This window comes from Ochotona princeps, chromosome 1 (assembly GCF_030435755.1).
Source record: "Ochotona princeps isolate mOchPri1 chromosome 1, mOchPri1.hap1, whole genome shotgun sequence".
In the NCBI taxonomy this organism is placed as follows: Eukaryota; Metazoa; Chordata; class Mammalia; order Lagomorpha; family Ochotonidae; genus Ochotona; species Ochotona princeps.
The window spans coordinates 164,748,565-164,762,827 of record NC_080832.1 but is presented as its reverse complement, the minus strand read 5'-3'; positions in this window follow the sequence as shown (position 1 = coordinate 164,762,827).

The following is a 14,263-nucleotide window of genomic DNA, read 5'->3' as shown; positions in this document are numbered from 1 at the left end:
CGCAGGTGGAGGCTCAGGCTGGAACCAGGTTTTACTGCTTTTCAACACTATTCTCTAGTCCAACGTCTCAAAATGAAACTTGACTCATTCATTCTCCGTCTTCCCCACCCAGAATGGAAGCTCCTCAGGAAATTTGGGAGTTTCTGGGTTATTTCTGAGAAAGAAAGTTACCCCAGTGTCTTTTTTCCCAGCCAGGTGACCCATGACAAGGTCTGGAGGGTGGCAGTGGACTAGGGAAAGGTCATGCCACAAGACCCGAGAGCCATCACCTAACAGCTCCTCCTCTTTACACAACTGGTCCCTTCAGAGTCTCAGTTTCCTAGACCATGAAATGGAGGCACCTGTAACACACTGCTCCCCTCCCGAGCCTGGGAAAACCTGCAGATAGTTTTGCCTGCCATACCATAATCCATCGCCACCTTTTCTTCAAATCAGAGACAAGTTTCATTCCCTTAGAAAGAGTCAAGACTACTATATTCCAGGAGGTTCTTCAGTTCTCTGGCTTGAAAACAAAATCAGTCCAAACATTCAGAAATGATCCCCCATTTTTATCAGAAATGTAAATTTACCTATTTGTCTCTCCTCTTCTCTGTATATCCGACTTTCCAATAAAAATGAAATTTAAAAAAAAGAAATGCAGATTTACAGAGAGAAGAGACCACAAGAAAGATCTTCCACCCACTTGTTCACTCCCCAAATGGCCGCAGCAGCCAGAGCTGCACTGATCCAAAGCCAGGAGCCAGGATCCTCTTCCAGGTCTCCCATGCAGGTGCAGGATCCCAAGGCTTTGGGCCATCTTCTACTGTTTTCCCAGGCCAGAAGCAGGGAGCTGAATGGGAAGTGGGGCAGATGGAACACGAAAAAGATCAAGAAATGTCAAAGCAACTTATAAAGGCAGAGCTGACTTTCTGTTTGGTGACTCAGAGGAAATTTCTTGGAGGAAAAATATTTGACTCAGACCTTCAAAGATGGCTCAGACGTGTACAAGGAGAGCAAAGCACTTGGGCAAGTTTGTAAGTGGAAAACACAGGTGGCATCTACAAAACATGTGGACTTGACAAACTCCAAGGGACCGTGAAGGATGACACATTCTCCCAAAGTTCACGGACATTGAAACTAAACATGTTTATTTCTGTATGTAAGGAAAAATGCTGAAAGCCATGCATCCTTTTCTCATTACACATATTTTTGGTGGACTTTTTAAAAATTCATGGTATACCTGGATTTCAAAATGTATTCACCCAAATGACCTGTTCTTTTAATTGTGCTTTTCATGAATTTTCCAAAGGACTCTCTTGGAACAGGAAGCTTGAAGATTAGGTCAACGGTTCGCTTTTTCAAAGAGGAAATAGAAAGTTGACCTTGCAAAGACTTATAGAAAGCCTGGGCCTTGGCCTCAAGTTAGACAATATTGGAAAGGGCATAGTAGCAGTTTGTAAGGGAATTGCGAATCAGGAGAAAGGCAATGGAAACAGGGAGAAATCACGCAATCAGAGACTCCAAGAGCCTTGCTAGGAGAGCGGCTGCTGCTCTGGCTCAGTAGGTGAAGCCCACGCCTGCAGTCCCCGCATCGCGTAAAGGTGCAGGTTGCAGTCCTGCTGCTCTGCTTCTGATCCAGCTCCTGCTTATGGCCTGGGAAGGCAGCAGAGGATGGCTCAAGTGCCTGGAATTCTGCACTCCCATGGGAAGCATGGAAGAGGCTCCTAGCTCCTGGCTTTGGATCGCCCAAGCTTTGGCCATTGTAACCATCTGGGGAGTGAACCAACAGATGGAAGATTTATCTCTGTGTCTCTCCTTCTCTGTGTAAATCTGCCTCTCAAATAAAAATAAATTTTTAAAATGTCATATTTTAAAAAGAATGAAGAGTAGAAGGGCTGGTGTTGTGCTGACAAGGGTTAAGCTGCTGCTTGGAACACCAGCATTTCTTGTGAGAATGCTGGTTCGAGTCCCAGCTGCTCTAACTTCCCATCCAGATCATTGCTGTCATGCCTGCAAACGCAGTGGAAGATGGCCCAAGTACTTGGGCTCCTGCCACCCATGTGGGAGACCCGGATGGAGATCTTGCTTCTTGATTGTGGCCTGACCCAGCTCTGGCTATTACAGTCATTCGAGAGCTAAATTAACAGATAGAAGATCTCTCTCTCTTTCTCTCTCTCTCTCTCCCTCTTTTTAGTGCATAAATTATTTTTGCAAAAAAAAGAACAGAGTAGAGAGCATCTGGACATCTAAAATCTGGTTTTATTTTAATATTGTAAAACCCCACCAATCCATCTGTTCATCAAATGGGGGTCACACTTGCGCTAGGGACTGAGCCATGGTGGTGTGTCAGACGGGTCCTCCATCGGCTCAGCAGGAGATGACAGGACTGTGGGATGGGCGGTGCAGGAAGTGGGGCTGAGGCCTGGGGTGGTCAGGGATTCTTGGGCAAGGTGGCATCCTGAGCACACTTTGGATGCTAAGCGTGGCACAGCAGGGCAAGGTTGAGGCAAGAACAAGGGCCCCAACTGCGAATACACACACGTTTCTAAGAAGTGGTCTTCTGACATGAAGACACCCTACTGCCCGTGTGATCCCCGAATAAGGAAAATCTTGCTTGTAAAGAATCCTATGGCGTTGATAAGCTTGTACCCTGTGTGGGCAGATTGGATTCACAACCTCCCAGAGCAGCTATGGGTCCATTTCCCAGCACTTCTTCCCAATCGGTTTTAGTCACCCAAATAAGGTTGCTTTATTATTATTATTATTATGTGTGTGTGTCTACAACAGCAACTTGATAAACAACACCTAGTCTTAGACTGGTATCATGCGTTGGATGAACAAGACTTGTCCATTGATATGCAGTGAAAATGAATGAGCTTGGTCCGGGCAATAGACCAGCAGGCAGCTTTCAAGCTATTCCATTCAAACCATCAGTCAACCCATCTTGTACCGCACATGCTGTTCCTGGCTGCGTCCCTTGTCTGGGGCCGTTTGCCAACACCTTTTCTCACGAGTCAATAGTGAACAATCGAAGCTGTTCCCACTAGACTCCGTCGTGCATTGGGTCCAAGCATAAAACATCAATTTGGTTTGGTTATAAAATTTAATATTCTGTAATTCACAAGGAATCAAATTCATTTGCCATCTGGTTTTGGTAGGAAGACCTCTGGGAAAATGCAGGGACTTTCAGGATTAATATTTTTCCTCTCTTTGCTGACCGCTCTGAAGACCTTCCCATTCATACAGAAAGGCAACAACCTATCTGGAAAATTACCTTTTATTTCAGAAATAATGTTCATGGTCCTATGGACTTTCTTGTTCTCTTGTCCTAACAACACTCTTTAGCCATTTTAAACGCTCCCTGCCTTATTGTTGAAAAATGGAAGTAAATATACCCATTTTGATACAACATAATTAATCCCCTTAAAATACCACTTCATCCTTCAGGTGCCAAACACCTTCATTTTTGTGATCTCAGTGCCTTAGCACATCCTATGAAATAGGCCAATCATGCATGGCAAGCCCCATCAGGCAATGGGGCTACCACATCCCTCCAAGGGAGTTGGTCAACAGCTGGGTATTTTCTTGATTTTGCCCCAGATTTGTCACAGCCCTGCATTCCCACTCCTGAACACAGTGGCCTCCCTGGTCCCTGCCATGAGCTCCAGGCTTCCCAGCATTCCCACCTGCTCCTCCAGTCCCAGGTATCAGCCTCAGTTTAGCTGCCAGTACCTGATGCTGCGGAACACCTCTTCTGGCCTTCTTGACCTATCACAGGTGCTCCAAGGTAAACATCTGTGGGCCTCAGGACCCCATGGGGGTGCAAGGAGACGTGTGTGTGTGTGTGTGTGTGTGTGTGTGTGTGTGTGTGCATGTGCGCGCGTGTAGGTGTGTGTACCTTGGTGTTCGCTTGGGGAAAGATTCTGCACCCTCATGGAAGTTGGTGTTAGCACACTCTATGCCCCCAGACGGCCAAGAGACACTGTTACAGACCATTGCCCTGTCTCAGAGGTCCTTTGCACTCCACGGGACCTGCCTAATCCTTCTGTGTTTCTCTCAGAAATGAAAACAAGACCAACCACTGACATAGGGACTGGGCACAGTTCCCTCTCTGGAAAGGTTTTATTGTTCTCTGGAATATCCCTGGGGTGGCCTTTCCATATGCAAATCAGGCTGAGAACCTACCTGCCTGGATAGCACAATCATCTGTCAAACTTGCACACTCTGCAGGACTGATTTAAACCCTTCCATTTAGCTCAATGGGTCTGTGTGATCAAGTGCATGAAGACCTGGGCAGGGACATTTAACTGCACGGATACAGACAGAGAATCAACCATGAAAGCTGGCTCTCTGTAAAAAAAATTGCATCATGACATTTCAGACTGAGGGTGGGGAGGAAAGATTCCAAAGTCTTCACCAGACACCAAACCAGACCAATGGCCCTGCTCTTGGGGACCCCAGGACAGATAAAGCCTTATAAGAGCAGTGGTGCCTGGGGGAGCATCGCGAGGTTAGCTCGCAGGTGACTGGGCAAGAAAGGTGAAGCTGCTGCTGGCTTCTCCGCTGGATTCAACTTTGACCTTTTCCCCGTTTATCTACCTGAAGCTTCTTAGGCTCACCTGGCCTGGTCCAGCTGAGCATAAACGTAACTATTCCCCCAACAGCTGCAGTGCCATTTTCCCATTTGTCTCCATCTCATTCCACCCTCACTGATCCCTAACTGCTGTATGTGGCACCTGCTGCACCTATATGGTGCTGCTGATGAGCCAAAACATGGATCTAAGTGTCGTATAGACACCAGCCCACAGGAGTCACAGCGGGTTAAGCTACCACCTGTGGTGTTGACGTCTCATATCAGAGTTCTAGCTTGAGTTTTGTCTTCCTTTTTGTGTGTCTGGCAAGAGAACGAGTGATGGCCCAAGAATCTGGTCCCTGCCATCCACGTGGGACTTCCTGGTTTCATCCAGCCCTGGCTACTGAGGCCACTGGGGAGAGAACCAGAGACTGGAAGACTTGTCTCTCACTCTTTATCTCTGCCATTTTGCCTTTCAAATAATAAATAAATAATGTTTAAATACATACATTTCTCCCCTACTTAATTTTCAAAATGCTTGTGGGCATTGTACTATATTTACCTAGGCTAGGAGAACTGATTTTTTAGCCACATTGAGTTTTGCCAGTCAACAAATGACAGAAGCAGAGCTCAGATCCAGTGAACCTGGCTTGATAGCTGTGAGCTCAACCTCCCTCAGAGGGCAAGGAGGCAGAAGGCCACCCAAGATGGAGAAACAACAAATACTCTTTTTTCTAACCTTTTCCTTTTAAAAAAATACATTTAAAAAATTCACTTGAAAGGCAGTTAAATGAGGAGAGATGGAGAAAGAATGGTCCATTTGCTGGTTCCTTCCCCAACTCATTGAAACAAAGAGACCAAAAGCGGGAGCCAGGAGCTTCCTCTGGGTCTCCTAAGTTGGTGCAGAGGCCCAAGTATTTGGGCCATTCTCCACTGCTTTCCCAGGTGCATCAGCAGGGAGCTGGACTGAAAGTGAAGCAGCTGGGACTTGAACCGGCATCCATACGGCCTACTGGCACAACAGAAGGAGGCTTAGCCAGCCCCTCAACAAACACTCTTGCAGAACATGAACATCTATCTTTAAATCACTTTCTAAATGGCAAAGGAATAAAGGGTCGAAATAATCTGTGTTCTCTGTCATCTTAGGAGCCCACAGCAGAGTGTCCAGGAAGGGTGTCTCCAAAAATTGCTGGAAACACAAAACCAAAAGACTTTGGGGAAACTGACAGAAAGGGGCCTCAGGGCTCACCCAGGTGGAGGCGTGGAATGTCCTTATAACAACATCCCAGGCAGCACCAAGGCGCCTCTCCCCAGAGCGGCAGGGGAGCCAGGAGGGACACTTCTCCTAGCTGACGCAGCCTTCTGGTGCAGCTGAATCAGTTGTGGGGCTCTGGCCGACTCACTCCCTCTGCTGGCCTTGAACATGGCTGTTGGCAGAGGGAACGACCTGGGCTACCAAGGTTATTCTTGGTCCCACGGCTGGCAGGCCTTTGGTGTGCTGGGTTTACTGCCAAGCTTTGGGTTACTTGCTGTGGAAGCCTCAGTTCAGAGTACCTGCGGTTCCCTCTCACACCACGTAGTTTGAAATTTCAAGTTTTATTTCCTTGTCAATGCACATAATGTTCATTTGTAGTTGCCATGTCTACCTAATAATGGATTTGTTAATATGTAGCCTACTTAACGGAACCCATGTTATTTTGTTTGCAGATTGTGTCCAAATTTCCTGCCATGAACAGCCTGGTATCCACACCGTTAGGTTTTGCTCATTGATTTCATTACAAGAAATTCCTAGAAATTGATTTTTTTTAGATCGGAGAGGAAGTACAATGTGAAAGATCTTTGGGGTGTGTGTGTGAATTATATACATATTTCTTCTGCGTAACAGTCCTTTCTCATAATCCCATCACTTTTGGCATTATCCTTTTTTAAATATTTATTTTCATTTGAAAGGCAGATTCTTTTTTTTTATTATTTTTATTTTCTTATGATCACCTCTTAGGCTCAGGGATTTCCACTCTTACTGTCCCCAAACCCTCCCCACTCACTGTTTTCCCCTATACTATAGCAGTAGTGGAGCCCTTCAGCAACAGTCACTAGTTCATCATTCTTCTTTTCCAGTGCATCAATGACATTGTAGGTGTGGACAATGGTACAAAGTTGAAAAGAACTTCTACATGGAGAGAGGGAGTGACAGAGAGGTTTTCCCATTCACTGGTTTACTCCCTGAATGGCAGCAATGGGTGGAGCTGAACTAGTCCAAAGCCAGGAACCAATAGCTCCTTCTGGGACTCCCACATGGCTGAAGGGGACCACAAGCAGGAAGGTGGATTGAAGTGGAGCAACAGCTACATGAACTGGTGTCCATATGGGATGCCAGACACTGCAGATGAAGGATTAGCTTGCTACACCACCATGCCAGCCTTTGGTTTTGGTTGGCAGATGTATTTGAGAGACATAGAGGCATGTACATAAATAGATCTCCAAGCCACTGGTAAATTTCCCAAATGAATGCTGTAGCCAAGACCAGACCCTTAGGCCAAAGCCAGAAAAGAAAAATTCAGCCAGGTCCCTCCAAAGTGGACCAAGGAGCCCAGTCCTCTGAGCTTTGATGGTCTGCATTAGCAGGAAGGTGGACTCATAAAAGCAAAGCCAGAGAGAGGTATCAAACCTAGGCACGTTCTAGGAGTGTGGGTGTCCCGGTTGCCATATTAACAGCTAAACCAAACACACAACCTTACTGTCTGCTTTTTAACATTATTCAGAGTGTCTTTATTGAACAAAATTTATTTACGTTTGTCTAGACAAGAAATATAACTTCTTTCCTCCTTTTAACAAAAACAGACAGGGAATTAAACTAAATAAATATGTGGAAGACCTCTAGAATGCAAACTACAAGACATCAAAAAAAAAAAAAAAGAAGAAGAAGAAGAAGAAATAAAAGAAGACAGTGAACAATGGAGAAACTTACCATGTCCCTGGATTGGCAAGATCAACATCATCAAAATGTCCATATTACCAAAAGTAATATACAGATTCAACACGATCCCAATCAAAATCCCAACAACATTCTTCTCAGAAACAGAAAAGAAGATATAAAAGTTTATCTGGAAAGACAAGAGACCACAAATAGACAAAGCTATCCTGAGGAATAAAACTCAAGCTGGAGGAATCACAATTCCAGACCTCAAGACATACTACAGAGCAGGGGTCATCAACACAGTCTGGTACTGGTACAGAAACAGAGAGGATCAATGTAACAGAACAGAAACACCAGAAGGGAGCCACACATGTATAGTCAACTCATCTTTGACAAGAAGACGGACAACAATCCAGGGAAAAACCTGATCATATCTAGTAGTTTGTTATTTCACTTCATGGCATCGTAAATTTCTATTTTTCCTCCTGTTGTTGATTTTTTATTGTGGCTTTTCATTTAAGGCCATGTATAGTAACTGTGTAATGGAGACTATCATATCCAGATGTGAGGATACAGTGCAGTATGCATCTCTACTTCCAGACAAAGATGGACTCCCAATGAAACTGTTTACTATGTCTTGACAATAGGATGCTGGTCTCTCTGCCATTGTCCATGCCCACAATGATAGACATATGACTGTGTATGAAGAACTATACTATAGTAATGATATAGGGGAACTCAGTGAGGGGGAGGGGATTGGGAAGAGGCAAGGGAAATTCCAGAGCCTATGGAACTGTATCATACAATGATAAGAAGAAGAAGCAAAATTTAAGGGAAAAAAAAAGCAGTATGGAGAGTGCTTAGGAATCTTCAAGTAAACCTGCCATATGACCCAGCTATCCCACTGCTAAGAATATATCCAAAGGAAATGAAAACTACTTATGAGAATGGGATCTGTAATCCTATATTTATAGGAATACCATCTGCAATAGCAAATAGTGGACACAATTCAGATGCCTCTCTGAAGAGGAGTGGTTTAAGAAACTGTGGCACATCTACTCCATGGAATATTACTCTGCCACTAAAAAGAATGAAATTATACCATTTGCAACTTGATGGTCCCAACTAGAGACCATTATGCTCTGTGAAATAAACCAACCCCAAAATGACAAATGCTGCATGTTCTCTCTGATATAAGGAAGCCTTCATGCAAATTGTAAGTTCAATAACCCTTCTGTATTATTTTTGCTGCATCCCATGTGTTCTGATGTTTTTTATTTCATTTTAATTTCTTCCAAATGCTTTCTTTTCCTTTGTCGAATTCATCACTGGCTCATGGATCACACAGTGGATTCATTTTACCCAAAAGGCGTTTTGTTTTTCATTTCTTCACTCATGTGTTGGTTATTCCGTGGTGCATTTTTCAACTGCATGGTGTTGTAAATTTTTTGTTTTAACTTCCTACCTGTTGCTGACTTCGTTTCGTGGCTTTTCGTTTAAGTGAATGTTTAGTGACAGTGTAATAGAGCCTACCATATCCAGATGTGAAGATACAATACAGTATGCATCTCTACTTCCAAATCAAAGATGACTCCTAATGACACTGTTGGACATATCTAGACAATGGGATGCTGGACTGTCTGACATTGTCTGTACCAGCAAAGTCAGGGCATACTTACATAACAGACTGATGGACTTATGACTGTTTATGAAGTGCTATACTAATGTAATAATATGGGGAAAATCAGTAAAGGGTGGGAATTTGGAGAGGGGGTAGGGAAATCCCAGATCCTGTGGAACTGTATCATAAAATTCAAAAATTTTTTTAAAAATAGACAGGAACTATTTTAGCCTTTTGTAGGCTGTAGCTAGTCAACTATGCACAAATGATATGTAAATAAACGAACATGACTGTGTTCCAGTAAAACTTTATTGGCAACCATGGGCGGAGGGCTAGATGTGGGCCCATGGGCTGTGGTTTCTCACCCTTGACCTCCAGTTGTCGGGACATCTACTTCTTTTCCTCCTGGTGCAGGTGGCTGGTTCCTCTGGTTTCAGCTCTGTTGGACCCCAATTCAGATGTATTCCTTGAGGAAAGCCACAATGAGTTGATCCCATGGCCTACAGTCCTGGAACTGTGTGTTTTTGCTGTGACAGGGTGGCTGGTCTCTACATCATCCCTTTGATGCTGCTTGGCTTAGAGAAAGAAACATTGCCATGGCACTGTGTATTCCCTTCTGCTCTGTCATCTCGTGAAATTAAGCTGCAAGAGTGTTGCTTGGCTTGTCATTTCTTCTCCCAGTGTTGGAAGATCACTTCCCATGTTCACAAGAAAGATCCATACTTTCCCCGAAATACCTGTGCTTCCACAAATCCTTCGTTTCCCTTTGCCGTGTGGCAGCTGCCACAGCCTCGTGGGCCAAGACAGTGGGAGTAACGCTTCAGAAAGGCACGGTGCCCCTCAGGTGCTCTGTTTAGAATGAGGGTGGGTACTGACAGGTAAAATGCAGGGCCTTGGGAATGCCTTTGACATTGAGCAATAAGTTTCCTATGAGCACATCTTTTTTCAAGATTTATTTATTTGAAAGTCAAATTGATAGAAAGAGCAGAAGAGATACAGAGAGAGAAAGAGAAAAATCTTCCACCTGTTGGTTCACTTGTCAAATAGTTGCAACAACCAAGACTGGACCAGGCTGAAGCTAGCTGCCTGGAATGCCATCCAGGTCCCCCATGTGAGTAACAGAGGCCCTGGCGCTTGGGCCATCTTCTGTGACTTTATCCAGGCCATCAGAAGGGAACTGGATCAGAAGCGGAGCAGCTGGGACTCGAACCAGCATCCACATGGGACTGCCAACACTGTAGGTGGAAGATGAACCAACCACAACACTACAGTCCTCCCACTAAGTACATTTAGGAGAGAAAAGAAAAAAATGAGCATTCTACTTTTCCTCTGAATTGGATACTTCACTTCATGTTCTAAAATCTATATTTTAAAGTGCATACACCTAACTGTTCAAAAGAATGGAAAAAGCACTAAATTTAAACTGACTGGCGCTACTGAAATTCTTGTTAAACACAGTAGAGTATGCAGGCAGTGGTGCAAGAAGCGCAGTCTGTATCTTAGCACTCAGTGTGTGACGAGACTAAGCCAAGTACCTTTCAAACCTTCACTTACTAAATCTTTACAACTCCAACACCAACACCCCACTTTATAGACAAACTGAGTTTTAACAAAACAGTTACTGGGGCCAGTACAGTGGTTTAGCAATCTAATCCTCCAGTTAGAATAACAGCATCCCATACAGTACCTGTTCAAGTCCCAGCTACTCCACTTTCCATCCAACTTCCTGTTTATAACCTGGGAAAGCAGCCAAGAGTGGCTTAGTCGCTTAGGCACCTGCACCCATGTGGGAGACCTAGAGGAGGCTCCTGGCTCCTGGCTTTGGATCGGCTTAGTTCTGGCTTTGTACTCATTAGAAGCTCGCTCTCTGTCTCTCCTTCTCTCTGTAAACCTCTCAGATAAAAATAAATCTTTTTTAAAGGAGAAATGAAGAAACACACATTTTTTTAAAAACCAGTTAATTCCTCTATATCCCCAAGGATTTGGTTCCAGGACCATCTTGCCTAAGGACACCCAAATCTGCAGATGTTCAATTCCCTTCCTGTAGAATGGTGTATTGTGCATTCTCCAGTATGCCTCAGGTCATCCCTAGATGACTTACGCTACCTAAGGTCATGTAAACCCTGCGTAAATAGCTGTTAGTCTATCTTCTTTAGGGAACAGTCACAAAGGGGAACAGTCTGTGTGTTCAGTACAGATGCAACCGTCTTAGGCTTAACTCTCTCTCATTGGTCTGTTGAAACAAACTTGTGGACAGGCAGCAAGTTATGCAAACGTCTTGTCTGCACACACACAGGTGCTACCAGAGGCTGCAGCTGTAAGTTGGTTCAGCCATCGTGTTTCCTAAGTTGTCCTTCTCCCTCATTCTGAACCACACTTCTCCAAGACTGTCCCCTGCTTCTGCTACCCAGCGTAGACTCAGGAACCAGGCCTGCCATTAAGGATTCTCACACACTAATTCTCCTGGTCCCCCAATCCTGTCTTGGGCAGATGTTATGTCCCTTTTCCCATTGAAGAAACTGAGGCACAAGAAGTTGGGGTCTCCATGTCGGAGGCAGAAGTTAAACCCAGTCTCTGCTTTGCTGGTGACTTGGCATGCTTTCAAAGTGATCTGGTGTGCTTCCATGAAGAGATATTTCAAAATCACAGGAGAACACCAAAACTACTAGCTGCGATTCCTGGTCACTTAATTTATCCCCTGCCGATTTGAGGTGAACGCAACTATTGAAAGCACATCAACTCGTATTTCGTCATGGACTCTCATGTGACTTCTTTAGGATAAAACAAAGCAAAGCAAAAATCTTACAGAGACTTTTCCCATTATTATTATTATTTAGCAAGTCAGGTCTCCCTAACTTCTCCCAAAGAAAGGGCGTTCTGTTACCTTCTTACAAGTACCCGTCAGCTCTTTGACAACCGGAATTTCTTACTCTACGTACCAATAAAGGAGGGACATACAAGGCTGATACCTGTTTGCATACGTGCCAACAGGAAGTTCAGTCCCAAGCAGGTTAGGACTATGCGTGCTATCAGAAGGAAGTCCTCTTTCTGTCCACGAAGCTGGGTGATTTGTTGGTCCTAGCCTTCATCCCTTTGGGGTCATCAGTCAATTCTGATCCAGCCTGCTCCCACCAGAGAGCTGTCCACACATGTCTGCACCAGCTCATCACTTTTTACAACACTCTGAAACGGAGCACAACGGTTTAAAGCATAGGAAAAGAAAATGTTTATACCAACACAAATAAAAGCTGACAATCTGGCGAGAGCCGCATTAGCCACTGCTGACCGATCCGTCAAGGTCAGTGTGCTGGTGCAGGACAGTGCCCTGGGGCCCTTGGGTAACAGTCTGAAGGCAGGGAACCCAGCCAACGTTCTCTCAGTGACCTTACCCACAGTGACGGTGTGTCTCGTGGAGCAAGTCTGCAACCATTTTCCTTCCCTATCACATCCAGCCACTGCCCCGTTCATGTGTTAGACGTTGCTTTGGGATATGGGGGATCCAGTGGAGATGGTGAGAAGAAGCCTGGGGTGTCTCCTCCCTCTTCTCTTCATACATGACCCAGTCTGTCCTTTGTGGTGGTGACAGAAAAGAAGCTAAGACAGGTATCTCCCAGGTCCCGAGTGGCAACCGGTTTGGCCGAGCCTGGATCCTTGCTGATGCTGGGCAGTTGTTTTCATAGTTTCCTTCACAACGAACCTGGGGTCCTGATGGCTTGGCACCACCTCTGGGCTGTCAGATTCAGTGTCATTGTTCTCAGACCTCTGTGCCTTCAGCTTTGGGAAATTCTGCCCTTGCTTGGTCTCTGAAACACTGGGTCAGCACCCCTGTTCAAATTCTCTGACCACTTCTCTCTGTCCACTCTTCTACAAGCAGATGGCTGAGATTCGGTTTGGGTTTTTTTTTTTAATGCACCTGCTTCTCCCGCATGCCCTGCCTGAGGGTCACTCACCAGGGCTGCTAGAGTGGATCCACACAGACATATTTTTTAAGGATTTTTATTTTGGATTGATAGGCAGATTTTACAGAGGGAAAAAAAGAGAGAGATAGAAGATCTTCCACTCATTGGCTCTCTCCCCGAATGGCCACAACAGCTAGAGCTGAGCCGATCCAAAGCCAGGAGCCAGAACTACTTCCGAGTCTCCCACATGAGTACAGCGTCCCAAGGACCTGAGCCATCCTTTGCTACTTTCCCAGACCTCAGCGGGAATGGGATGGAAATGGAACAGCCAGGATACAAAGTGGCATGGGGATATCAGCACTTGCAGGTAGAGGATTAGCCTGTTGAGCCACTGTGCCAATCCTCACACCGACATCTTGAGCTGACGCCATATGCCAGCCTATGCTGCTTCAACCTCAGGGGGCATTGTTTCCCTTCATTGTCTGAGGAGGCTGCTGTAACTCCAGCTCTTCACATTAGAATCCCAAGGGCTTTGGGCACAGCGTGACAGCATAACGGTTAAGGTCCTCGCCTTGAACGCACTGGGATCCCATATGGGCACCGGTTCTAATCCCGGCAGCTCCACTTCCCATCCAGCTCCCTGCTTGTGGCCTGGGAGGGCAGTCGAGGATGGCCCAAAGCATTGGCACCCTGCACCCACGTGGGAGACCCGGAAAGAAGTTCCTGGTACCCAGCTTTGGATTGGCGCAGCACCAGCTGTTGCAGCCACTTAGGGAGTGAATCATCGGACGGAAGATCTTCTCTGTCTCTCTTCCTCTCTGTACATCTGACTTTCCAATAAAAATAAATAAATAAATCTTTTTTAAAAATTAAAAAAAAAATAATCCCAAAGGCTGGAGAAGGAGGACAAGTGGGCGCGTGCTAAGTATCCAACAGGGCAGGTTCCTGAAAGCCATTGCATGACGACTGTTCTTAAAACTCTTGTCAAACCTCAGTTCCAGGACTATACCTAATAGCTTTAGAAGCCGGTTTATACAGTCTGCATTTCAGAAAAACGCTGTGCTCAGCTGAAAGTGTTGGGGTGTGTTTTGTGGAAGACAATGAGAACTGCTAATGTTGGATATGGGTGGTGTCGTTGGCAGCACCATGAATGCTTGCACATGTCCAAACTCAGCAAGATGTGTCCAATGCGTGAGGTTTTGTGTGTGTGTATAAGCAGTACCTAAGTGAAGCTAAAGCAGAAAGGATACCACACTCAGCTGGCTCAGTCCCTG